Here is a 27,120-nt window from a genome sequence, read left to right on the forward strand (position 1 = left end):
TGCTTTAAAAAAAAAAAACCGCCCACGGAAGCTATTATATCTGGAGGGAAAAAAAGTGTGTGTGGCCGCATGACAAAATATATAAACTAGATTCTAAATAGTATTTGTCCCGTTACAGGCACACAAACAAATTGTATACACTCCCGTTTCTGCAGCTGAGTCGGAAACAAGATAAGGTCAGAGTCCGATGCCTGCACGTGGGTCAGGATCATTGCCGTCCAGAAAGAATCGCTTAGACGGAAGTAGTGCTGTCACCTCAAACGCTCTGATCAGGGGCAAAGCCTCAACGGAACCAGTGGGAGTTACTTCCGTGTAGACGGGCAGGAAAAGCAATGAAGCTCCAAGGATCCTTTGCTGTCGCAGCGGGAAACGTCGTTGGAATGCCTGGCCATCTTCTGTTCCTGGTGCGCTTGCCAGAAAGTAGCGTGGACGTTGCAATACACGCAGGTAATCGAAGAACCAGCGGCGGGCGCTGGAAGGAGAGAAAGGGGCGCGTGCTTCCGCGTCACTTCCAAACAGCCTGCGGGTTAGGGGGCTTTAGGCAGGCGCGCATTTGCTGTTCCTTTGCCTCGCCGCCCTCCCCCGCGTGTCCACCCTCAGCATTTCAAGAGGAGAAAATGTAGTTATGGTTGCGCCCTTCCCTCCACCCCTGCGATTGCTTTGGCCGCCGAATTGAGATCTTGCAGGTGAAGGGACAAAAGGACTAGCTGAGAACATGGAGAGGTAACCTAAGAAGGTGAGTAGATGTTCAGCAACCTCATGGACGTCTCCTTTGAAGTCAGCGCCATCACTGGGGTTAATGGGGCACGCTCACCATAGGACTAGGAATGCACTGCAGCCCACCCCCCACTTCCCATAGAGATTCCGTGAAGGTGGATCCTGTGCAGGTTGATTTGAAAGTAAACCCCACGGATCTCCACAGGGCTCGTTTCCAAGTAAGCGCAGACTTAAAGAGAGGCGTTTCAATCTCTGCATTGGGACAGGGGTCGGGTCTTCGGGACAGGGGTCGGGTCTCTTTGGCTTCCTTTAGCTCCCCTTCCGGGAGTTCAGAAGAGTTGTGCTTCTCTTCGCAAGTTGGCCTCGTAATCCATTAGGATTTCCACCTCCTCCTAAAATGTCCCCTCCCTTTCCTGAACTTGTGAAGAACCCTTGAGCCAATGGGATTCCCTCCCAGACGGGCAACTTCTCCCCCGAGCTATTTTTAGGAATCCTATAAATAGAGGGAGGGTTCTGGGGACAAAGATTTGGAACGAAGGCGGGAGGAACGCTGAGCGGCCACCTTAAGTCCTCCTCCTCCTCCTCCTGCGGCTGCTGGCCCAGGCGCGAGGCAGCCAGAGGGCTGGGAGGAGAAAAGCTCGAGCTCATTAGCATGAGCGCAGCCGCGTCAGCCGCCGCCGCCGCCGCCGCCGCCCGTGGGTTGAAGCGCACGAAAAGGAAAAAGTGAGAGTTGGGAGGAGGGAAGGGGGAGAGGGGCGGGCTGGCGCGTGACGCAAGGGGACGGTGCCATTGACGCAACAGGCTTGGGATGCTCCGAAAATAGCAGCAATAGCAGCGCCCAGCTTGCCCCGGTGGTGCCTGCTCCATTGCGCCGAGAGAGCGGGAAGCAACAGCCTGAGAGTGGGCCGGGCTATTTTAAGGCTCTCCGAATCGGAAACTCGAAAGCAGCCAAGGGGGGTTATTTTTAAACCTTTTCCTGGGCGCTGGGTTTTGAGACTGAAAACTTTCTTCTCGCTAGCTCTCTGAACTTGTTCGCCCCGAGGAGAACAGGGTTTGGGTACGAGTGGGCAACGCTAACCCGCAGCCCCGTTGTCAGTGCCGCCAAGCCTGTATAAGAAAAGTATTTGGTCCTGCTTAGAGTCACTTATAATAGGAACATTTAATAAGCGTGTGTGGGGGACTGCTCCGAAAAGTGGCGTTCGCAGTAACTTTTTCTCGCGCTTGAACCGCCACTTTTTGCAAAGGAAGCCAGGCTGGCATGCTTCTCTGCAGTGGCGGAGAGGAAAGGCAGGGGAGGCCGCTGCCTTGGGGGCCGCGGGCAAAGCGCCCCGCCCCCCCGCTCCCCCTTGCCGCCGGCGCCTTCAAGCCCCCGGATCGTGGCGGAATAAGGCTGCCACACCTGGGCTGCAAAACTACGGGCGACCGCTAGATGTCAGCCAATCGGCTTTTCTGTCTCTCTCCGCTGAATCGTCCGGATTTTAGCAGCCCACACACGGTAACCCAAGCACAGGGCTACACAGGGAAGCAGGCGACGAAGCAGCCGCGGACTCTGCCACCACCTCCACCTGCTCCGCTCCCGATTCGGCTGGCAGAGGAGCCCCGCGAGCCTCAGGCGGTTTCCCCCGCAGCTGCTGCTGGCTGGCCGCTCTCCTCTGCCTACCAGATAGGGGCTGCAAATACAGTGCTGGGGCGATCACTAGGCGGCAGCAAACAGATTTTCAGTATTTCTCTGATGCCATCTTGTGGTCATCCGGTTTTCGGTAGCCTAGATGAGAGGTTTGCTTGCCTTGGGGCCCAAATAATTTCCATATGTCCATAATTCCCTGATGCGTCTCCTATTCTGATATTGTCCCAGATAATGGGATTTGTCTTCTTTTTATTATTGGGAGTATTAATGTTTTTGCTTGAAAAATGCAGTGTTAGTTTGGATAGCATGGAATATGAAAAAATGAAAATGAAACATCCCGACGTTATAGTCTAAAGCTCTTCTGAAATTGCCCAATTAGAAGCATTTAGTACTGCATTTCTCCAATCCTGTCAGTAGGGGGCTGGACTTTCCAGTCAATATAAACAAGTGCATTTGCAATGGACTAATCAAGCCAGTGATGTTTCCAACATTGGTAAAACTTGGGTGTGTTTTCTAAGATAAATGTGTAATCACTTCCAATAATTTGGTGAATGCAGCTGCGTATGTAATGTCCCATATCTTCCATATTCAAGGCTGGTCTCTTGAGTCAGTAGACAGCATTTCCTTTGTCACTAAGTACAGTTTCATTTGAACGTGCAAAATAAAAGTACTGTATTGTATAACTTGTCCAAAAAGAGTTGTATTCTTTAAGAGGGCCAGCTGTTTTTATCTGTTTCAAAGAAGTGGCATTCTATGAAAAATCTTTTCTACCCAAGCGCTTGAAATAATGTTATTTTGCTATATTATGTCATGAATGCTAGTGATAGATATTATGGTTTTTTTTTCATTTTTTCCTAAATCCTTAAGGATGCTATACACACAAGAATTAGTATAGCTGTGGGATGTGGAATCTATAGATTTATGCAGGCACTTTAACTCCCCTGCCACAAAGCAATTTTTACAGACCCAGACTGTCCCATTTCGTTGCAAACGTACCGTCCTAGTACTTATTTTGGTGTACTCATTCAGAAACTTTCATGTATACTTTGGCAACACATCATAGGATGAAGTTATTCTCATAACTGAAGCAGTGGGTGGTAAGGCTCTAAGAGAGGAGGGCTACACTGAAACATGAGTTTCTATAATTTGGGGGAAATGAGGAATGAAAAAGTCATTTTATGATCCACACACACACACACACACACACACACATGTATATCTTCTGAACTGAGAAATTAGTTACAGGTAAAATTTTTAATATTCAGAGTTTATTCACAAATGAATAAAAGTCACCCCCCTGTGTTTATATGTTATATTTAAGTAAGGTTAGGAAGATTATTGTATTCTTGTTGCTGAGTTTATATGTCAATCGATACCTCAGTTACTTGCACATTTACTTGCAGTAGAAGCTCATTAAGTTGCGAATATGTTCCTTACGTCACAAGGGTTGCATTTTAAGATTACGGTTTCCTTTAGAAAAGTCAGAGGGGGTCAGGTTCCTGGTCAGATTTTCTTTCAAATCCCTTGCATAGTCCCTTGCATAATTTAAAACACTATATACCATCATATACCTTCAGATTATAAAATCTGTAGCTTCTGTAGCTTATTATAAAAGGGAATGTGATAAAATATGTAAAAGCACTACCCTATGGATGTTTATGCAGCAGTAAACCCTATTCAGTTCAACAAAGTTAACTTTTACATAAACAGGTATAGGGGAAGTCTAAATGAAAAGTATTATATAAAAACACAGTGCTCATAATAATTGAATGGAATGATCCTTACTTCTGTCTTTAGGATTGCATCCTGAATGTAAACACATTTACTTACAATATAAGTAAGAAATTAATTTCTCATATTGGAGATCTATGCACATTTATTTGACTATGTTATTCCAAGAATTTAACTAAAAGGCGATTAGTACAGGCTTGAGGCACAGAGATTTTTATTTCTAGTATATGGGAAATACTGTGATTAGGGATATGTCAAAATGAATAAAATACTACTACTCACACTAACCAAGATAATTTATATACCAAGAATAAATGAAAATATAGATGATACAGCTTTTTCTCATTTATAATACTTACTTTGTCATTGTTCAAAATAAACAAGCAGTTCCTCTTAGTTTAATACAAACTGATTCTAAGAGTTTTGAAACTGAAACTGAAAACAGTCTTCAAAATGTTGCTTTATAAAGCACATTTATATGGGGGAAATAGCATAGGTAACCTTACCCATGTTAGAGCTGAGAATATTGAATGCCAATTTAAGATGCACTCCAAATTATGAGCCTTCCTCCAGGAACTTGCATGGAACATGATTTCAGGAAAGATAACACAATAAAACCCAAAAGACTGTGACACTGGACTATAAAAAGAAATAACATTTTTGTGTTGGCAATAACAAAGAATTCCAGTTTTTAGAAAGCATGTGGCCATATTTTAACCTACACTGAGTACTTTTCCTCACTCTTTTCTCTGAAAACCATATTTATGAGAAATGTAAACTAACATTCATAAAGTATGTTTTCAGATGAGGTTAGGTGCACAGAGAAAAATGAAGAAAAAAGAAGTTCCTTGACTGTTAATAGTTAAAGAAAATTTAACTAGGTGCAGCTTTTTTATCCCCTCCCCAAACACCATGATACATCTGCCAGAATGCTCTATTCAGGGCAACTAATCAAAGATACAAGAATTCTTATCCTTCTATCCATTCACCCAAAGACAAAATAGGTTTATAAGATTTAGTTTGAAAAATTAGTTGTAATTTCTGCTGATGCTGACACCTCAGTATGGAATGAATTGTAATTGCAAAAAAAGCAGCAATCTCTTTATACATGAATATTATTTCCATTACAGTACTTGAAGTGATACTTCCTTCATGTTTTAGTAATACAGTCTCTTTTACAGTTTTTTGTGTAATACTTCCAATACATATTTACTTTTAAGTATGATTTATTGATTTAAATGGTGCTTTTAAAGTAAGCAACGTGCTTTGATTTGCTGATTGTTACACAGGTTTTCCCATGCTATATTTGCAACATTATAGAAGTAACATAGTTGGGCCCTTATAGTGTTAGGTGACATATCTAATTACCATAGCTTTAGAATCCATGTAATATAAAATTTCATTGCTCATTTTAAAGTTTTGAAGTTAACAACATAAACTTCAAGTTGAGTAATTAAGTAATCCTTATATAGACACTTATTAAAGTATTTATACATATTATCTTAAATCTACATCTATCATTTTGCCAATTAAAATTAGGACTTTAATTGCAATTAAGTAATTTAATTGCCAATTGAACAGCAAAATTGCTAAGTGACTAATTTTAATGCCTATTTTAATTACCAATCATGACTGGGGAGGGAGCTAATCAAGCAGTATCAGAGTAATGATGTGAAAAAAAGAAGAGGGAGAACAAACATCCATGGCTCCATGCTTCAAAAAGAAGTCTACGTTAAATGAATGCAAACAGTTTTTATAGATGTAACAAAATCCTGCCTTTTGATATCTAAATACCTGAACACAGAATTCAATTTAAGAAGTTCACTCTCTATGCCTGCATTAACTAGGAAAAGCAGTTTGACATTTTGTAGCATTCCTGCAAAAAACATCTCTCTCCATCCCCAAACTGACAGTGGTTGGAGTTCTGGTTGCCAAGTACTCTTGTAACCTAACAGTATCCCAGGAAATTATGTTTTAGAACAGATTAATTTTGGAGGTTAAAAATCATATGTTAATCTAGTTGATTGTTTTGAGGAAAAGCCTTGCAACCTTCTATTCTTAAAATAGTCACCTATGATCAGAAATATAGAAAAATGAAAAAGAGGAATGTAAAAATATTAATATCAGGAAGACAGCAATTGCAATAAAACCAGAGTAATGTTTACCAAAAAAAAAAAAAATCTATTCATTTAGAGTCCACAGCATACAGTATTTATTGTATGCTTGCCTTCACGATGAAAGGTGTATGTCATTGTATCATCAACATTACTGTTTGCTGACAATTGAGCACATGAAACTGTGAATGATGAACTCTCCTGGGGCAGTGGAAGCCACATTTTAGAAGATCCATATTAAAATATATAACTATGCATTCTGGTATTTCACTGAGGACATGTTTTCTTGGATGTTTCCAATTGATAATAGTTTCTATCCTTTTAAATAAGCGATTCTGCAGCCAAGCACATAATGGTTCCAAAATTATTCTTATTTAAAGAAAAATCTTCAAATTATCAAAATACTTTCCATGTCAGCACTTACAATAAAATCCAGTATAAGGCCATGAAGGGTAAATGGAGCTTTTATGATAAATGTTTCTGCACTGCATGTATACAAAGCATTTATTTCTAACAGCAGACAACATATCAGAGCTTTTTAAAGGGTTGGTCTGAATTGAGTTTCAGAAGGATAGTGAAAGTTATTTCTCAATTCATAGAAAACTTAAAATTATAGGCGAGTGATCTAATCATGAATTATATTCACTTAGCTAAACTAGACATTACATTGCTGGTATAGGTAAGAGTCTAAGGGTTTCTTCTCTATAGCAAACTACTTTCTGGAAGGGCATTTTATAGCAGAAAAAGTTGAGAAGGTTTTAAAATCCCAGCCTACTGCAAGGTGTTTCCTCCTGCCAGTGCTTTGTAATTGCAAGGGGCTGGGGTGGGGGGAATACTGGACTAAGATTACACATGGTTCTATACTAGCTTTGCAATCATCACATCTAAAGATGCTCACCTAAATGTGCATATGCATATAAGCAGCTTTAGACTGCTATTTTAAATTGGACTACTGTAGACACAATTACCTCCATTTTTATATCTATGGATGTTAAATCATTCTTTCTATAGTTCATTATACAAATGGTACATTTTGTTGCCTCCAAAAAAATCAAATGCTATAGTACTCAGGAAAAAGATCTCATTAAATCTTAGAAGTTACAGCCTAAGATAGCTTAACCCAGTTCCTTGCAGAAATAAAATACTGTAATAGGATTCAAAAGTGAAACATTTTTTTTCTTTCTCACTAAATCTATCTTTAATAAATTATTAGACTGGTTTGCATCTATAGTTTGTAAACAATTAGACATGCGGGAGAAGTGTATGTTCTGAAACTGTAAATGAGAAGAAGTAGGCAACAACACATGGTAATAAATGTTCTTGAAATACTTTTTTCCACCTCTTTTATGTCAGAATCAGAAATTATGGAAAACTGCAGCATTTAGAAGCAATGTTTAAAATCTAAACGCAAAATATAAAAGCACTTTTCATTAAATCTGAGCTCTGTAAAACCTTGATATATCATAAAAGAACAACATTTCTCTAATGTTGATCAGACCACAGAACCTGAGGCAGGCAAGGATGATAGAAACAGATCCCTTAAGAATACTAATCTAAGGACTATGCACATTTATTCTGAAGTCAACTCTGTAGAATTCAACAGGATTTATCCCCAGAAAAGTGTGTTTAAAGCTTAAGGAATACTGTTCTATACCCAGTGGTTTGGTTCCAAATTTGTCAGTTAAGATTAGCCTTATTAAATCAATGGGACTTTGTCATTTTTGAATCATGTTCCATTGATTTCAGTGAATCTATTCTATCCCAAAGAAAGTATTTTGCATAAGATTCCTAGTATTTTACATAATGGCATCTCTGCTAACAAATAAACATGGATCACTAAAGTATATACTTAATTCAGAAGAGGGTAAGTAACCATTTTCTATAATTGTTATGGGGCCTGATTAGACAAAATAAATAATTTGGAAAAAAAATATAAATGTGCTTTTAAAAAATCATCTAAAAATGTAGCTTTAGAAGTCAACAAAACAAAAGCTATTTGCTTCCTTCTGCTTCTACTGTACTTTTACCTCCTTTTCTAGGACAGAAACAAATGTAGAATACAAACACACAGAAAAAGAATGTGATGTTAACAACATTTTAATAAGGTATTGTAGTTTTAAATACACGTAATTCTTCTTTGTACTGTCAGATTATATTAAGGGGACTAGGCCATATGACATACTTGACAGTTTCCAGGATCCTAGCTGACAAATAGATGTTTACAGCTTTTGAAGTCCTTCTGCATTTTGCTCTCATTCTTACTAGGCAGACTGTAAAATCCACTCCTGTTCAATTCTATACATATTTCTCCAGAAGTCATCCCCACTCAGTGCAATGAAATTTACTCCCAGGTACGCGTGCATAGGATTACCACCTTATTGACTTTTAAAGTCTCAGGTCAAGGAATATAAATTGTACATAGCAATTCATCTTCTTGTTCAGAGTCATTAAATTTCCTCCCAGAATATATTTGATTGATATTCTTGGAGGTGAAAGGCTAAAGGGACCATATGGCAACATGTTGCATTCCATATGTTATCTGCCCATCCATGCTTAAGCTGCCATTAGCAACATCTGCACCCAGTGGAAATCCAGCTGCGCTGAAAGCTATTGTCAACTAAATAAAGAAAAAAAGAGATTTCACTGTCAGCATATAGACCTGTTCTCCGTCTGCAAGGCATATCGAGTGGATGAAGGGGGGGGAGGGGAGATACTAGGTGAGACTTTTACAGGAAATTTCCTATACGATTAAAAAAGCACGGGTTAGCGAGCAAATGTATTGAGGAACAGATCTGTAAAGCTTCCACCACGACACTGCAGTTCCTAAAGGCTCTTTTCTCGAAAGCTTCCGAAGAGGTAGAAAAAGCTCCTCCCCCCCCCATAAGGTCTTCCCGATCTAGAAACAGCGGGTTCATTTAGGGGTGGGGACAAAGGCGGGAAGCCCCTCCTCCTCCTCCCCCTAAGAAAGTGGGTTCTCGGGTTCGAAGGAAGAACTTACTTTTCTGGAGGCACGGGCTTCCTGCAGCTTGCTCAGTGGTGCATCTCCCCGCCTCCGCCCACATAATAATAATAATAATAATAATAATAATAATGATGATGATGATGATGATGATGATAATAATAATACCTTTTTCTGGGCTCCGCCAGAAGCCCGGGCTTTTCTGCCAGTGCACGCTTCGCATGCCCCTTTCCTTTCTTCTAATCAGTCGCCAAAGTCTTTCCAGGGCGCAACCTTTCGCCTCAGAGGCAAGCGGCTACCTCCAGGGGGCTCTCGCCGCAGCGCCTCTTCAGAGAGAGATTTCGGGGTTCGGATGGACGGCAAGCGGGCGACGGTCTTTCCCCGCCGTTTCTTCCGAGCCCCCGAGTCGCTACACACAAAGCGTCCATTGTAACCGCAAGCGCGACTCCGGCAGCCAAGAGCGTCAGTCCCTCGTCAGCGAAACGGCTCTCCGTGACGGCAGCGCCAAGCTGTATAAATAGCCCGGCCCAGCCCGGGCAGCAGAAGGGAGGGGGGAATTTCCATTGAGGCCGCCAGGAAAGGAAACAATAGCTTTGGGGCAGGAGCGGGCGCGCGCTCGCTCGCTCTGAATAGGCGAGCCGCGCGCCACCCTGGGACGGCGCCTGGCTTTGCGCCAGCCTGGTCGTTGCGAGGGTTTCCCCGTCGTGGCTTTCCCGCCAGAAACACAGTTCTCCTTTTCTGTCTCAGGCACAATCTATATTGTTTTCCTGTCGCCGGCTCAGCTTCTTAGGAGGTCTCCCAGACAACATCTATGAAAAACAGAATGCCACGCAGTTTAGGTTTGTTCCTTTCACAAAATCCTTGCTTTACAGAAGGACTTTGAGACTCGGAAGTTGCAACCGCTTCTGATGTGGCCAGTTTCAGCATTCTTTTGTGTGTGTGCCATCAAATCAGTTGCTTACTCCTGTCAACATTTCCAGAAGTGGTTTGCCCTTGCCTGCTTCCTAGGGCTGAGAGAGAATGACTGCCCTAAAATCACCCTGGTGGCTGTATGCTCAAGGCAGGACTAGAACTCACAGCCTCCCAGTTTCTAGACTGGTGCCTTCACCACTACACTAAACTGACTTTTATTCAGCATTCTAGAAAAATAAATTTAACAATTAACATGCCTTGTGCCATTTTGTTTCAGATGCTGCAAAACAGTTTATATTATTGTTGTTATTAATGGTGATGAGCTAGCCAAAAAAGCGTGCAACTTAGCCAATCCTGTAGTTGTTTAAATACTTGGAAGTTCTGTCAGAGTCATTGCTCTTCTCTCACCTGAGAGGTGACTGGGGTTTATTTCTACCTAAACCTGCATATGGCAGATATAAGAGTTGAACAAATGTTGGATCTTTCTCCCATGCATCTGAGACTGAGGTAGGCAGTAAGATATGTAGGGATGCTGAACTATCCAGCCTCTCTAAAAACAAAACATCCAAGTTAAAATAATTTTCAGAAATAGCAGGCTTCTGAAAGAACCCTCTGTTTTGTTCTCGGTCACTAGATATCCACTTTTCCTCTCTCCACCTGAGAATTACTACAGTGACTAGAGACGTTCATCCCTTTTGCTTCGTCCAGATAGTTATTTCAGACTTACCCTTTTTCACTGCCATTTTTTTCTCCTTAATCCAAGATTGTTCCAAGAAACAAGGAAAGACCACCTGTATCTCAGCATTCTATAATCTGGGAGGCTCCTGCTAATTGTTGGCTGGTGCTGCTATTGTAGCAAACTTTTAGCAAATATAGCACCAGTGTTACTGCTAGGAGGTCAAACCAGTCGATCTTAAAGGAAATCAACCCTGACTGCTCATTGGAAGGATTTATAATGAAGCTCAAGCTCAGATACTCTGATCACCTAATGCGAAGAGAGGACTCTTTGGAAAAGACCCTGATGCTGGGAAAGATTGAAGGCAAATGGAGAAGAAGACGGCAGAGGATGAGATGGTTAGATAGTATCACTGAAGCAATGAGCATGAAACTGAGCCAACTCAGGGAGGCAGTGAAGGACAGGAAGGCCTGGGGCGATATGGTTCATGGGGTCACGAAGAGTCGGACACGACTTAATGACTGAACGGCAACAAGCACCAGTGTGCCTAGTTATAACCATGACCTACCTGATTTTATTTTAGTCTTTAATTTTTTAAAAATGGGAAGTTAGCGTGAGACAAAGCACCAGCTTCAAGCATAGTCCCATGTAGGTCCAGAGGCATTTTAAAAAATACTAGTAATCATAGTATTTTTCATGCTTTTATGATTAGATCCAGGTCAGTTTATAAAATATATAAAGAAATTGCCAAAAGAAAAAAATTCTATAATCCAGTTTAAGATCACCATCAAAATGTAGAGCCTTAGTAACATGAAAGGCTCATAACTTTTAATGCAATAATTAGAACCTGTATCTAAATAACAAAATAGTGGTCACAGCTTTGTACTTTGTTGGAAGAGTGCCTAGCTACCCAGAAAAGAGATTAAAGTAAACTGGTGGTGCTTAAGATCATGCTTAAGCAAAGTATAGCTTACCAGAGTGTGATCCCAGACAGTCTATTTGAGAGGAATGCATGTGATACTTCTCTAAAATGGACTGCTCTATATGTGGTAGCTAAACAAAGAAACTACAACATATATCTGCGCTATGCAATGGGGTTGCCATTGCAAGGATGATTGCTTGCCTGTCCTCCGGCTTGAGCAGATAAAATCACATGTACAATATAGAATACATGCCCAGGTACTAAACATATTTCCTTTCCTACTGGATAAAATACAGCCAGCTCAATATTTCTGTGGTCATACATAAGGCAATTTCCAGATAACCTGTTTATCTTCAAAAGGATTAGCCTGCCTATTTTGTTAATTCAGGGATCAGCAAACTACACCAATAGCATCCTGAGATTGCACCATCAATTTTCAGCAATAAAATGGATGAATTTTAGAGATCTACGTTTATTTACTGAATTTATAGTCAGACACAATAAATTCAATAAATAGAGGTGTACTTTTAGACCATTTTGAGAGGTTTGGGGGTTTTAAGAGTGAGAATAGTAGTGGATTGTCTCCTGTATACCTTCCATTCTCTTTCTCAGCCTTAAAACTTGCCTTAAATGCTAAAAAGAGGCCAACAAATTTCAGCCATATATTTTTCAAGGAAATAACTGTGCCACTGGATAGCCTCCAATGGTCCTCAAAAAGATTCAGGAGACTGAGTTACTTCCTCTTAAGTTCTCAGAAATATCCCTTTTCACCTAGGCAGCTTTATTTCATGTGTAAAGAGTGGTAGCAAATGCAAGCTGTGATTCACTAGTCAGAACTTCTTATCATAATGTGTGCAGTAGCCTCTGCAGCAAACCAGCATCATGCCAAAATGATGATCTACGTGCACTGGCAGCATCATGCAAATGCCAATCTTATGTATTTGAGTCCCAGTGTCTGAAACAAGTGTATGCATCACGGCATTTGTATGATGATATCCCACACCTTTTGTAATTTCCCCCACTCTCCCCCGTGAACACCCATGAATGGACCACAACTAGAAATAAGAAATGTTGTCATGCTTAAGAATATCTGCTTGCAACAAATGCCTGATAGTGGCATAAAAAAACAGCCTGCTTAACTTGGTGCCCTGTGGATGTGTTAGGATTACATTTCTGAAAACTCCCAAGCAACATAGCAAAGGTTGGGAAACCATCTGATGACTAGAGGCCCTTCCTTCCTTCCTTCCTTCCTTCCTTCCTTCCTTCCTTCCAGAATCTTAGCATGTAGGGCAATGAAGAAAGTGCATGAGCAAGGGCAAGATTTTTTTTCCTGGGCTGGGAGCAGTTTTGTAGATTTTCAGAAATTAAACCGAATTTAATACTTAAACTACTGGTTTCATGTATCCTCACCCCCAAAATTCAGGGGAACTATGCCACTGATTTTCAGCAATAGTAGTCCTGGGTGGCAAATTGGACTCAGATTGCTCACCCTGATACAGGATACAGTATGCAAGAAGCTGGGTTGTTTCATCAGTTAAAAAAGGGTAGTGACATTTCTCTGCAGTGAAGCATTGCAAGTGGCTATAAACATTGTTATTTAGAACCAAAATCTAGAGAGGAGAATTTTAATTGAGTGGCCATCCTGTATAGAAGTGGTGCACTAGAATGATGCCTCCATTTATTAGTAGAAAGATTTGCAAATATTAATCTTCCCTCCATATCATATGCAGATAATATTAATTTAGATTGGCTGGTACAATGACATTGTGGCAGTGCCTTGTCATTGGCACTTGCTCTAGTCCATTTGTGAGACAAATGCTGGTATTAGCCAGATAAGGGCCAGAATGGATTAGGATTAAATTGTCTAAAGGATCATCCACTTTCTTATAAATCCACCTCTAAGATCACATTCTGGCATTCTTCTTGGGACCTTTCAACAAATAAAAAGAGCAAGCTGCTAAGGAGAAGACATGTCCAGTGGTAACCTCATATTGGATGGAATAAACTTCTCAGAGAGACCCAACTGGGTGGTTATGCTGTTTTGTTTTGGTGCCAGACATTTTTTTCCAGGCTTTTTAGTTTTAGGACTTCTAAGGTTCTTTCTGCTATTGTTCCTAGTTGCTTGCAGCTTCTATATCCACTTTTCTCATGATTCATTTCTATCTTCCCAAGATCTACTCTTTACACTATGAAAAAAAAATCTATCCCACACTTAGAACCTTTAATTACCCTTCACTAATTCTTGCAGCCTTTCATTATAAGAAATCAAATCAGTCACACTTTTTGATATATTCTTGTCTTTGCTTTGTGTACATGTGAATAGGCTTATGCTTCAGGAAAAGAATAAACAATATGTTCCAAAATGGGTGTTTTGATACACATTCTTTAACCTGAGATGCTACCATGATATCCAACCATCCTGGTTGGATTTTGTGTTGATCCATGATTGAGCCGCATATCCTCAATGATGTAGAAATAATTCTGAGACGTATTATAGATCATAGTTTGCTAAGGCAACCACTAACTATACCAGTTGTGAATGGATTATGATTTGGATCAGTTAGCAACATGTAAATTATATTGATTTGGAGTTTGTTCTGCTTTCTGTTTCAAATTATGTGATATGGAACTAGTAAGCATGTTTGAGCTTCCAGTATGTTAATGGAAGTCTAATTAGAAATAATGTGGTCCTTGTTTGAATAATATAGGCTAATTATAATTGGTTACTGTAAAAATAATAACAGATTTGATTTTGCTTTCTAATGATCTTGAGTATTGAAATTTTGTGATAAGGAAACTAATGCATTCACATTTGCTTATTGTATCAATACAGTCTAATTTTGTTGGCTCTTCTATCGAATTAGCTGATGAATATAACACTCAGTTTTGATTTAGTGTCATTCATTTTTTTCATTTATTAAGGTTCTTTGGTTTGAAGAGCAATATGTTTGTTTTTGCTAATAGTATTAAATAAGAATCAATTTTCATATCATCATTCATCTGCTTTTTCATATTGAATAGCCAGAACTCATTTAACTGAAGTATAGCAGATGTGAAATGAAGTTCTTGCTTAATGCTGTATACGTCATTTAATGCTTGCAGTCATCAGAACTGCCTGTTTGTGACAATATTTACTGTCAAAATAAAATTATATTACTTACAGAGATTTGGTATATCCCTTTACTGGACACGCTGCAATCTAGTCTTCCAGCATCACAGATCTTGGATGAGTATCTATTGTTCTTGCATTTGTGAACATATCAGAAAGTGTTCAAGATTAGTTGGTGTGGGTTGCACTTAGGTTAATTCCTCATTCAAATTGCAAAAAAACCAAAACCAAAAACCCACTCCCAGCTAACTGTTAAGGAATATAGAGTTCTTCTTCATGGTTGGGTTAAAGAGCTTAAACAGTTCTTGAGTCAGCAGAAAACTATACTGTATTGGCATAAGATTTGCTGACCCATTGGTGATCCCTATTCTGCCAAGAAAAGATACCAGTAAATGGTGTTGCCTGTATTTAGAGTATAGGGGCATTTTAAGTTAGGGATCGGGTAGATTCCTCCAGCTTTATTTCCCTTCTCTTCCACCAAAAATAATCAGCCAGCAGGAAAACATCCAACAATCTTTCTCCTTAAAATGGCTGAAACCATGGTGAAAGGCATGTTTTTGATAGTTTTGATATCAGCAAATAGTTGAGGTTCTTTGGGACATGGGTTTAATTCTATTCCTGAAGAGGGCTAAACCCACATTCAAAAGCAGCCCAAACAACAGCTGATAGGCATGGGGAGAGTTGTGCCATGAAGCAGTAGAGAGACAGCTGACTGTGTCAGGATAAAGGGAAAAGAACTACTTTTTAACCACACGCTAAGGATGATTTCAGGCTATCTCTAGTGTGGGCTGGGAATTAAGGGAAGTCAATGTCAGGAGGACACAGCAGAAAAAAAGATTGCTGGAATATGTTTTGTTGCCATTTGATGCAAGTTAGATCAGGCTTATAGGTACAGAATGATGTACCTCACTACAGCTGTGCGAACAATGTGGAGGGGAATAATTTGCTTCATTTTGGCAACAATCCCAGTGGAAATGTCTTCTGTGCATATATATGCACACACAGACAACTTTGGAAGGCTCTTGCAGTCATGCCAGCTTTTAGGAAGATGCAGCCACCTCAGTGCTTCACAATGTACCTCCTTCAGAAAATGTGCACAGCCCTTACAGTATCCTGTCCAACCTCAGCAGCATGTATTTATCATTTCAGGCATGTGTGAGGCACAAGGCTGAATGAAACCTATTAGTATTGTGGCCTACCAGCTATTAACATCATTCCAGTGTTTCCAGTTCCAATCTGATGCAAAAACAGGGTTAACATACTACATAATTCATATGTTATATATGTAGTAGCCTGATGGTCACAAATTTTGCAGAGCTATCTATATACTGTACATCTATGTTTTAATGTAGGAAAAATATATTGTATATAGATAAAGTATAAAATGTTATACTTTTAACATTTTGGGGTACAAATGCACTTCACCATCTTTTATGGTGCATCCACCATGCAGGCAATATTTTCTGCATGGTGGATGTACCATAAATGCACATTTATAATTAAGCTGCAGAAATAAGCATACAATATGTCTCTCACTCAATTTATATCCTTGTGCCATTTTTTCCTTTTTTTCCAGAGGGAAGGAATGACTGAAGTGCTGTTCGCTGAGTACATGAAAACCCAGCTACTGCTTACAAGTAAAAGGATGGAGCTCAATTCCTGGAGATTTCATGGAGAAACCCATGTAGTTTTCTTGGCAATAGACAGAAGTTACTTGCTATTGCCTTTTTCTGGAAGCATTTTTTACTTCCCTGTTTGGCCTAGAACCCTGGCATTCCTCATCCAAGCTTTAACCAAGTCTGACCTTGCTCTGTTTTTGAAATCAGCCAAGATCAGCTAGATGCTGCCATCTAGATTTCTCCAGATGGAAGGAATCAGCTACAAGAGAGGCACTGAAGGAATGAACATCAGCTTTAGAGGTGGGATTTCCATTAGAACTGTAGCATGGCAAAATAACCATCTCTTTCTGTGTATATCCTGTGCAGCTGCCATTTAGCTTTTAAGAATTAGACTTAACTGAATTTGTCAATTAACTTCACATCTGATTTAGCTTTAAAAAAATGAAGTGAGCTTCTGGTAGGACATTAGAGAAAATCAGGAGTCAGAGGTGTGAACCTGCTGAAATAGGATCAACTTTGCTCTTTTGAATGATTCAGTTCAGGATTAGCAGTGTGCTATCAGCTTATAGGAATATGGCTGGGTTACTTGAGGGACCACCTGTTTCCCATAATATCTGCCCAGCAGATTCAATCTGGCAAGGTTGGCACGCTCTGGGTTCCTTTGATTAAACAATGCCATCCATCGGGACCCCTGAAGTGCACCTTCTCTGTAGCAGCGTTTGTCCTCTGGAATGAGGTTCCCCCTGAGATTTGAACAGCCCCCACCCTACTAGTGTTTCAAAGGGCCCTGAAGACTTGGCTCTTCACCCAGGCCTTTGGCTAGCATGATTGAAGCCACCTTTTCTTCTTTTTCTTTGTTCCTATCTCGGTTTGTAATGTCTGCCATCTTTATTCTTTTTTGTTTTATGTTTTTTTCTTGTTTTCTTGTTTTTTTTTAACAATTTGTAAACTGTCCAGAGTCACTGGGAGTTGGGCAGCATATACATTTAATAAATAATAATAATAATAATAATAATAATAATAATTATTATTATTATTATTATTGCCTTTTATTATTTTGCATTTGTGTATAAAGCAAATTCTTTTAACGTCTCCAATGTTCTCTCATGCATATTAATTTAAACAGATAGTGCTTCTGCTGGCCTCTCATTACTCAGGGAAGAAGAGGATTGATTGATTGATTGATTGATTGATTGATTGATTGATTGATTGTGTGCCATCAAGTTGGTGCAACCACATGACTAGATAGTCTCCAGGAGAATCTGTCCTTACTGGTCCTTCAGGTTTTCTAATGGTGCACCCACTGCCACTGTAACCGAGTCCATCCACCTTGCTGCTGGTCGTCCTGTTCTTCTCTTTCCTTCCACCTTTCCCAGCATTACAGCAAGGTCTTTACCTGATGTGTCCAAGATATGATAATTTGAGCCTATTCATTTGTGCCTCAGGCAAGAACTGTGGGTTGATTTGTTTGATGATCTTTTTTTGTTTGTTTTTGTTTTCTTGGGTACCTGTGGGTATTTTCCAACACCAAAGTTCAAAAGCATTCTATCCTGGTTCTTCTAAGTCCAACTTGCACTTCCATAGAGTACCACAGGGAAAACCATCGCATGCATGATTTTAATCTTTGTAGATATAGCCACATCATAGCATCTTAATATTTTTTCCAAGGCCTTCATTGCTACCCTGCCAATTGCTAGTCTGTGACATATTTCTTAACTTCTGGTTCCTTTACTATTAATGGCTGATCCTAAAATGCAGAAATTATCTACCACTTATCTCCATTGTCAGTTCTAAAAAGAGAGAAGTACATACAGTATAACATAAAATGTAATTCAACCCATCATTAATTTAAAATTTACAAATTTGTGTTATGAGTTTTACCTTAGCTCTCCCATTTTGGAGTCTTTGAAACAATTAGCTTATATAAATAGAATTCCTTCTCTTTCTGCATTCAAATCAGGTTTCCTCAAATGATAGAAAAACAGTATTTTAAGAAGTGGTTTTAGTATCTGGATTAATTTATTTTTTCATTCAGTTCTCAAATTCCCTTCTTCTCCTGCATAACATTAAAGGATGGATTCTCTAAAACACTTAGAGATCTAGCATATATTACCTGTAATGATACCCACAAAATAAATACAATTTTCCAGCTCAGACATAACAATTCTGGTTTGCCAAATTGTGGTTTAGCAAGTCAGGATTTAGTGTTAGCTGTGTGCTAACCCAGTGGGAGCAATTTGTACAACTTCATATTCAGTCTTGAACTGAAAGAGAGCAAGACTGCTTTTTTCTTTTGTTAAGTTAGAGGCTATGAGTGGTCCATCTCTCAGTGTCAGGAACTGTTGCCTCTTCCTATCTCTGGGGCTCAAGTGACCCATTCCAATCAGTCACACACATACACATAGATACACAAACAGCCACTTGTTAAAGAATTATTCATGGTATATAGTATTTCAGGACTGTCTTTAGGGCTGGGACTGGGGACCACTGTTTTGTAGTGCTTCTCCTCCTTCTATGGCCAGTTACAGTCTGTAGTGGTAGGAGAAGAAAGTCAAGATCTAAGGTCTTTCATGGTAGAGTGCCACACACTCAACTTTTTCTCCTTCCCTATTCACTCCTATATGCTCAGTTGTGTATCTGGCCTCTGAACCAAACAGGAGATGCAGTCAAAGTGCTATCCCCATGTTGGGAGGCTGTGAGGGTCTGGATGGGAAGGAACAGACTCAGGCTCAATCCCAGCGAAGAATAGCTCTGGTTTTGGAAACCAACTGAGGCTGGGTATATTCCATTTTTGGTCCTGGAAACCTTGTACTGAACTGGTTTGTAATTTGGGTGTCCTCTGAAACTTACAGCTCCTGCTTAAGGAGCAAGAGGCAGCTATGGCCAGGAGAACTTTTGCTGTTCTGAAAACATAGCATATCATTTCACTCATGTGACATCAGTACTTTTACTTCTGGGTGTAATTCAAGATGCCAGTTGTCACCTTTAAAGTACTACATAGATCAGGACTTGGGTATCATCAGGATTGCCTATTCCCAATGATATCTGCCCATCCAATAAGGTCTAGAATGGAGATACCTTTGCGCCCTAATCTAAAGGAGTATTATCATCAAGGGCCATGAAGACAGGATTTTTCTGTTGCTGCTCCCCTTCTGTGGAACAGCATTCTCCCTGAGATTAGATCCTGTTGGTGTTTAGGGAAGTCATTGATTGACTACGTGCTGCCAAGTTGGTGTTGACTTTTAGCAATCAGATAAATAGTTCTTCTCCATGATGATCTGTCCCCAGCCTGGTCCCTCAGGTCTTCCAAGAGTGAGGAAAGTCATTAAGTCCTGGTTATTTCAGGAAGTCTTGAGTGATTTCAGGGGTGGAATCACTACTGCAAAAAGTTATTTTTATCTGGTTTAGACATGTTATTCCTTAGTGTAGTATGATTTAAATGGTGCTAACATTTGTATTTTGTTGTTGTATATTTAATACATTTACTGAGTTGGGATGTACACAGCTTAGAATTGGTTGTGATTGAAGCAACATACTAGCCTGAGTAATCATTACTCAGCAAGTAGAATTTGCATACCTTGGTTGAATGTTTACTAAAGATGGGGAAATGGGTAAAGAAATTTTAAGATGTGTAAGTCCTGGCAGAAAATTAGTGGGTAGTGGGTAGTCTGTTATGAAGAATGAATGTTTGTCAAAAGATGGGGAAATGGCTATGTATAAGAACATACTACTGCCTGATTTGTTATAGGGAAGTAAGATTTGGGTATGTCAGGAGAAACAGAAAAGCATATGGAATGCATGGGAATGGGACACTTTAACAATATGTCTGGAAAAATAGGGTTGAGAATGAATGGGTGCTAAATCAGTGTGGATTGAATACAAAAACAAATGATCAGTATGAAAGAAGTATGTTGAGGTTGTTTAGTCATACAGAGAGAAATAATGACTGAATGACAAAACAAATACATGATGAAAGAGTGAATGGTTCAAGAGCAACAAAAACTCTGAGAAAGTCATGGTTGGATGGAACTGATGAGATCCTCAAAGAGAAGTGAGAAATTTAAAGAACAAAATACCATACATGAAACTTGTATGGGTGTGGAAGAAGCAAGGATGGCTTGCAAGGATAGAAAGGTACGGAGAAGTAGAGTCAATAGGATAGACATAAAAATATATTTAACTATATTTCTTTTTAGGTTTTTTTATATCATGCCTTTAATTTATTTGGCTTACAATGTCTTAATTTCTTTCTGCACTTTGCATAATGTTGCTTACATTGAAAGAGAATGTTATGATAGGTATATGCATGTACTGTATATATATGTGTATGTATAATAATAAAACATGTCTGAAAAATCCTTAAACCACTGATTCCCATCAATACATCTTCAAATTAAGTTCAGTAAGCTATATTCTTGTTTGAAACTGTATCTAAGTTTGTAATTTTTACAATGCAGTTAATTGGTTGATCATTTAAGAAAGCTGAAATTGCAGTTATTTCCTGCAAAAGAATACTTTGTCATCATTGTTATTACTGTTACCATGCTTTACCTTAAAAAGCTAACAGCAAGTTTTATTTATACACACACACACACACACACAGTATATACTGTATATAGAGACAGAGAGAGAGAGAGAGAGAGAGAGGGAATTTCTATATTTTGTTTCTGAAAAAAAATCAGGTAGAAATGAAATAGAAAGCATAGTTTTCATAAACTTTAGACCAAGGATAACCATAACCAAATATTAAAACAATAACATAAAATATATCAAAAGTTCAAATTACAAAGGTGCAATTTTCCTGAAGGAAATAGAGTAACAACTACAACTAAAATGGGTGACCCAAAAGAAAACTGTTTTGCAAGATTCTGCAAAGAGATGGCGTTTTCCAAATGGCTCAGATCTTGAGGATAAGAATTCTGACAGCAGTTCAACTAATAGACTAAATGCAACAAAATTAGAAACCTTCAAAAATCAGTTGTAGTGGCATATATAAAAAGTAGCAGGTACATTTTAAAAAATAAAGACCCACAACAGAGTGAAATCCAGTGAGACCTGAAAGCCTGCTTTAAAAGGAATTTTAGTTAGATGATGGAAGAATCTGTGAAATGGGATCTGGCCATTTTTCCTCAAGAGGTAGTTTTGGAGAATTGATTCCACAAGAGAAAAGACCTTGCTTAAACCATACTTGGGATTTGGAACAAAAGGTCCAAAACTTAGAAATCAGACTGGAAACAAAAAGGTAATCAGTTATTACAAAAACACGGGCACAATGAATTTTAAATAACTATTTCCAGTCAAAAGAACCTTGGAAACTGATGTTTTTGAAGTTTTTCCAGAATAGCCCCTCGTGGAGCATGTAGGATGTTTCTCAAATGGCATGAAATTTGGCATCTCCGTTGCTGATCCTGAATCTGCCTCTATTGTCTCTGATCCCAGTAACTATAGTCTTATGCCTTTCCTCCATGGTCATATGCCTAACAGAATAAAGGGGGGAACTTGACTTTAGCATTAGTGTCTTAAGCCTTTTTCCCTCAGGGTGGGGGATGAGATGAAGTTAATATTATGGGACTACAGCAGAAAGAAGATACTGCCATTACAAGCTTTGAATGATTGTGTCCAGATCTCTCTTCATCAGAAAATGGTACATTGGTGGTACTAGTCAAAGCTACTAAAAAGCATGCTGAGATAACACCTCTGGTCCTCACCTAGCCAGTGAAAACAAAACTAGCCAAGTGACCAAGAGTGTGAGAGAAAAGACAACCTCAAATATATATATTAAGGCAAGATAGTGAATAGATCAGTTCAGAATGTACAAAATAGCTCATAAGATTTTGAAGATAATAACTGAAAGAAAAATGGAACTGTAGCTGGTGTTTAAGACATAACTACTCAGCTTACAGTCTTAAAGGGAGAGTGGGGCTGGTCTACCACATGCAGATTGAATCCTGTACCAAATTTAGAAGTGGTATTAGGTTGGGAAGATAAAAGAAATAACTTTTGGTGGCTGAAAAAAACAAGAGAGATCAATTAGGAAGGTACATTTAAAAGTCACAAAGTCAGAACTAATTTAAGAAGTTGCACTGAGTAAAAATAAAAGCCAACCAGGTAGGAAAGATTTGCTGTTGCAAATTAGTTGAAGAGCAAGTTCAACACTGTGCAACAGAGGCATTACCCTTAGCTTTGCATTAACTTTTCTTCAGAAGTTCAGTCTTACTTCTGCCTTACTTGATTAAACTCCACTTTGCTCCTCATATTCAGTATCTACTCCACTACCTTATACCAATCTATTAATATCAAGTAGCTGAATTAGTAAAACTGTAAATATTTGGGGGGGAAATTGGCTGGCTGTTAGCAAGAGGAAAATATTAATTTAAATGCAGATAGTAACTAAACATTTGCACATTTAATACATATTTATTTAGTACCATGTGAAGATTTGTTTTCATTCCAAAAATCATCATGTCTCTGAACTAATTCTTGTAAGGTTTATATATACTGGAGATATGTAGTTTAAGCTCTTCAATAAAACAAGCTCATGGTTTATGAAATGATGCCAACACACTATAAATGATTGTATATTTTCTTTAGAATCTGTATAAAGTACACAGCAATTTTTTTTGTTTTTGTTTTTAGTATTCTCCAATCAAATATGAAATGTCCCATTTAATGATCTGTTATAATTGGACTACAGTGTTGCTTTCCAAGTAAGGTTCTGATTTTGCCTTTTCATGTGGGATTATAAATTAAAGGCCTATAAAAAACAGTAACATTTAACTGTCTGGAAACTTCTGCTTTATAATCTATGTAAATCTATGTAACTATCCCAGTCTCTTTATATGTGATTTTTACAGCAATGTTTCTATCCATGGCAAAGCCTTCAGAGATATTCTTCTTCCCTTTTTAAAAATTCTGTAAAAGAATAATCAAATATTATCTTCAGTGAGCCTTTTAATCGTTTACTCTTTATAGCAGCAATTCCTAAAGTGTGGCCAGAGACCACTAAAGTATTATAGGAAGGGTTCAAGCATGCTCAGAAAACTACATCCAATAATAGATCCATCTCATTTATGACCCTTGGTGCAAAGTGGCTCAGATGTCCCAATCTTCTGCCAATGTATAGGCAGTGACACCACTAAAAATGGTGTCAAAAATGGTGGTGCTCTGTCATTCCCTAATGCCACAGATTCAGGGCTTCCCTTGAAGGTTCTTAGTGGAAGGATACCAGCCCAACCCAGCTCCATACTGGAGGCTTAGCATCCTTTCATCTCTTTGAAAAAGCAGTCAGATGCATTGTTTTTCTTACCAAAGAAAGAAAGACTGCCTGCAAAGACTATACCCATAAACTCAGAGGTATATTATTCTTGACATGGCCCCAGTTCTCCTGTCTCAGGACAAATATGGGGGGACCCAGCTGTGGAATTGTGGGAGTTTTGTAGAAAAGGACAGGGATCAGCAAAGCAGAGGTAGAGTTCTCAATTTCAAAAGAACAAAATAACAATTTTCTTATCACCAACAACCACTGCAGAAGAGAAACTGAAAGCTGAGAAATTTAGCATGTGATTTGAAGGCAGAGAGTAGAATAATCTTACAGAAGCTCAGCAAAAGCGGTACAGATTTGAGAGGACAAGGCTCAGAATTGCTTGGCGTGATAGCCCATTGCGGTCGCATCGTATGTGTATGTTTTGTTTGGTTGCATTGATTTTAAATTCTTCCTTTTGTATGGCACTTTTATTTCCCAAGTTTCAATAAAATGCCAATAAGAAGACTTGAGATGAGACTTCTGATGAATAGCAGATGTATTTTGATCAAGACACAGCTGGGTGACCCCAATCAACACATTAACAAGAGATGTTGATGGAACCACACCTCACAAAACAAACATCAGAGGCTTTATAGACATTTAAATCTGTAATCAGATAGTACATCCCCTCATACCCATACAAGGGATTTTTGGGACGGTCTGAGCAAGTGAAAGGTGGTTCTTAGGAAGGTAAACTTAACTGTAACTTTTTCTTCTGGTTACCAAGGGAATGGCATACCAGATTTTTCTTATCTTTCTCTAGAATGCAGGGCCTCACAACTGTTGCAAAAAGCTTGGTACAGTGGTACCTCGGGATACGAACTTAATCCGTTCCGTGACTCTGGTTGCAACTCGAGTTGGTCTCAAGTCGAGGTAAAGTTTCCCATAGGGTTCAATGTAAATCCGGTTAATCCGTTCCGCCCTCCGCCCGAATTTGGTCGCAACCCGAGGCAATTTTCTCTTCAGAGCCTTACTCCCGCCAAGCCTGCTCTGCATTTTCTTTGGAGCCATGCTAACACGCACAGCAAAAACCTTCGCAAAACACCGCAAAACACACCACAAGCCTCACCAAACGTCTCCTTGCTACCGCGACCTCGCCCACAGGAAGCCGCGACCGCGTGGCAGCAGGGAAAACGGCCGCGGATCCGGTTCGTAACTAGAGGCGAGTTCATAACCCGAGGTAAATTTTTCCTGCCGAAGCTGGTCGTAACCCGAAACGTCCGTTAGTAGAGGCGTTCGTATCCCGAGGTACCACTGTACAACAAACAGCTTGTACTCGGCTAATTGCTTATTCGAAGACAATCGGGCATTCAGCAAAGAGATAAGGGGGGAAGAAACCAGTGCTCTTTACAAAGCAAAAGCAAGTTAACCCTTTAGAAATAAAATAGAGGGCACTGTTACAGGTATGGTTATACATGATGTGAAGCATATATATACTGTATATATATATAGAATATAAAATTGTGTATCAAAATAATGCCCTTCACTTTGTAGAGAGTCTTATTCTACTGAAGAGTACATTGCTCTGTAACCAGTGCGATTCAGACAGGGCTCTGTGTAACCCTCTGCAGGCTGAATTGCAGAGGCGTTCTAGCAATTTTCATAGCTCCAGAGCCCTAGTTTTATCTCTGCCTCTGACTGGACAATGAGCAATAAGCTGGGAAGTTTCAAAAAGGATGCTTCCTACAATATGGAATATTTTGAAATGTATCTATGGTTTCTGTATTTATATGAATCATACAAGTATAGAGTATCTTTAACCTTAATTCAAGAAAAAATATGTGTGCAAGATACTGCTGTATAAGTCTGGGAAACTTATATTACAGCCATTCTAAGTTCTAGTTGTTTGTAATGATGAACACTTACAAGCCTCTGCTTGTAAAATGTACTGGAAAATGGGGGGGGGGGGGAAACAAGGGTTAAATATAAGAATCGCCAAGATGCAAAGGAAAGAGGAGAACTGGGATTACCTGATTTTAAATTGTATTTTGCTGCCTACTGTTTGGTTTGAATGAAGGAGTGGCTGTTGTTAAGAAATAAGAGAATTTTAGATTTAGATGGTCAAGGTCTGAGGTTTGGGTGGCATGGTTACTTATTGTATGATAAAGTCAAAGTAAATGTAGATTTTAAAGATCAGTATATTAGGAATACCATACTATGAATATGGAATAGATACAAACCCAGGCTATGTCCCAAAATACCTTTGTTGGCCTCAGCTCAAGAAGTGTTTTATAGAAAAGAAACAGTGGGCAAAGATAAATGGTTAAGTTATAAAGACTTGCTAGCACAGGAAAATGGGGAGCTTAAGATTAAATCAAGAGAACAATTGACTGCAAAGAGATTTAGTTTTCAATGGTTTTCATATGCACAATTAAGAGAAAGATTTAATATAGTTAAAAAAAATACCAGGAACAGAATGTAATAAAACGGAATTTGAAAACAAATTATGTACAACTGATGAACTTGTGATTGGAAAAATGTATAAACTTTTACATAAACTTCTAATCACTGTTTGAAATGTGAAAAACATGAAGGGACATTTTATCATGCATGGTAGACTTGTGAAAAAGTGAAAAGATACTGGATACAAATACATATGGTGATGCTGAGAGTTTTAAAAATTAACATTCAGATGAAACCAGAACTTTTCTTATTAGTACTTATGGGCACTCAACTCGAAAAGGCTCATGGACGATTGGTTTTATATATGGGAATTGCAGCAAGGCTATTATATGCACGAAGATGGACAAATACAGAAACACCAATAATGGAGGAATGGATTTTTTTTAATAAAAATGTTTTATTGCTTTTTAGTTAATAACAAAAAAGAAAAAGAAAACACAAAAACAATAATACACTACCAAGAAGAAGAAAAAAACATTAAAAAGTATATTATTTTTGTGCTTTCTTTTTCTTTTTTTGTGACAAAAATACAACAAAGGAAATAAAAATTTGGCATAGTATATAATTATAACAGTAAAGAGTTACAAATCTATATATATTTATCTAATGCAAATATTATTCAGATGCATACATATTCCCAATACATTTACGTGACTATCATTTTTTTTAACCTACTGTATTTTGTTTAAATGAGTCCCATATTCCATTATACTCGTCCATACAAAGTGTACGTCTATAGGCAATCCACTCATAAGTGGCAAGTGCAATCAGGTTCAAGCCATTGACGAAATGGGACCATACATTTATCTTTCCAATGCTGCAATATCAGTCTTTTGGCCATAGTAAGGGCATGGAGAATCCATTTTCGTTGTCCAGATGTCACATTCCATGTACTAGATATATAGTTCAAAAGAACATTATCCTCTGAAAATTTTAGCTTTTGTCGCATAATCATATTTATATAGTCCACTACTTTCTCCAAAACTTAATAAATATAGGACATTGTAAAAACATATGCTTTAAAGAGG

At 38.9% G+C, this 27,120-nt stretch overlaps 1 long non-coding RNA gene across 1 annotated transcript; it reads left to right on the top strand.

The window, feature by feature from the left end:
• Positions 1 to 121: 121 nt before the first annotated feature.
• LOC112540181 (uncharacterized) lies at positions 122 to 25,562 on the top strand. Its single transcript, XR_003084248.2, has 3 exons — positions 122 to 447; positions 16,344 to 16,686; positions 23,023 to 25,562. It is a non-coding gene; the product is annotated as an uncharacterized LOC112540181 (long non-coding RNA).
• The last annotated feature ends 1,558 nt before the right edge of the window (positions 25,563 to 27,120 follow it).

This window comes from Python bivittatus, unplaced genomic scaffold, assembly GCF_059951505.1.
Source record: "Python bivittatus isolate LINGU-HERP-01145 unplaced genomic scaffold, Pbiv_v1 ctg000480_np1212, whole genome shotgun sequence".
NCBI classification, from domain to species: domain Eukaryota; kingdom Metazoa; phylum Chordata; class Lepidosauria; order Squamata; family Pythonidae; genus Python; species Python bivittatus.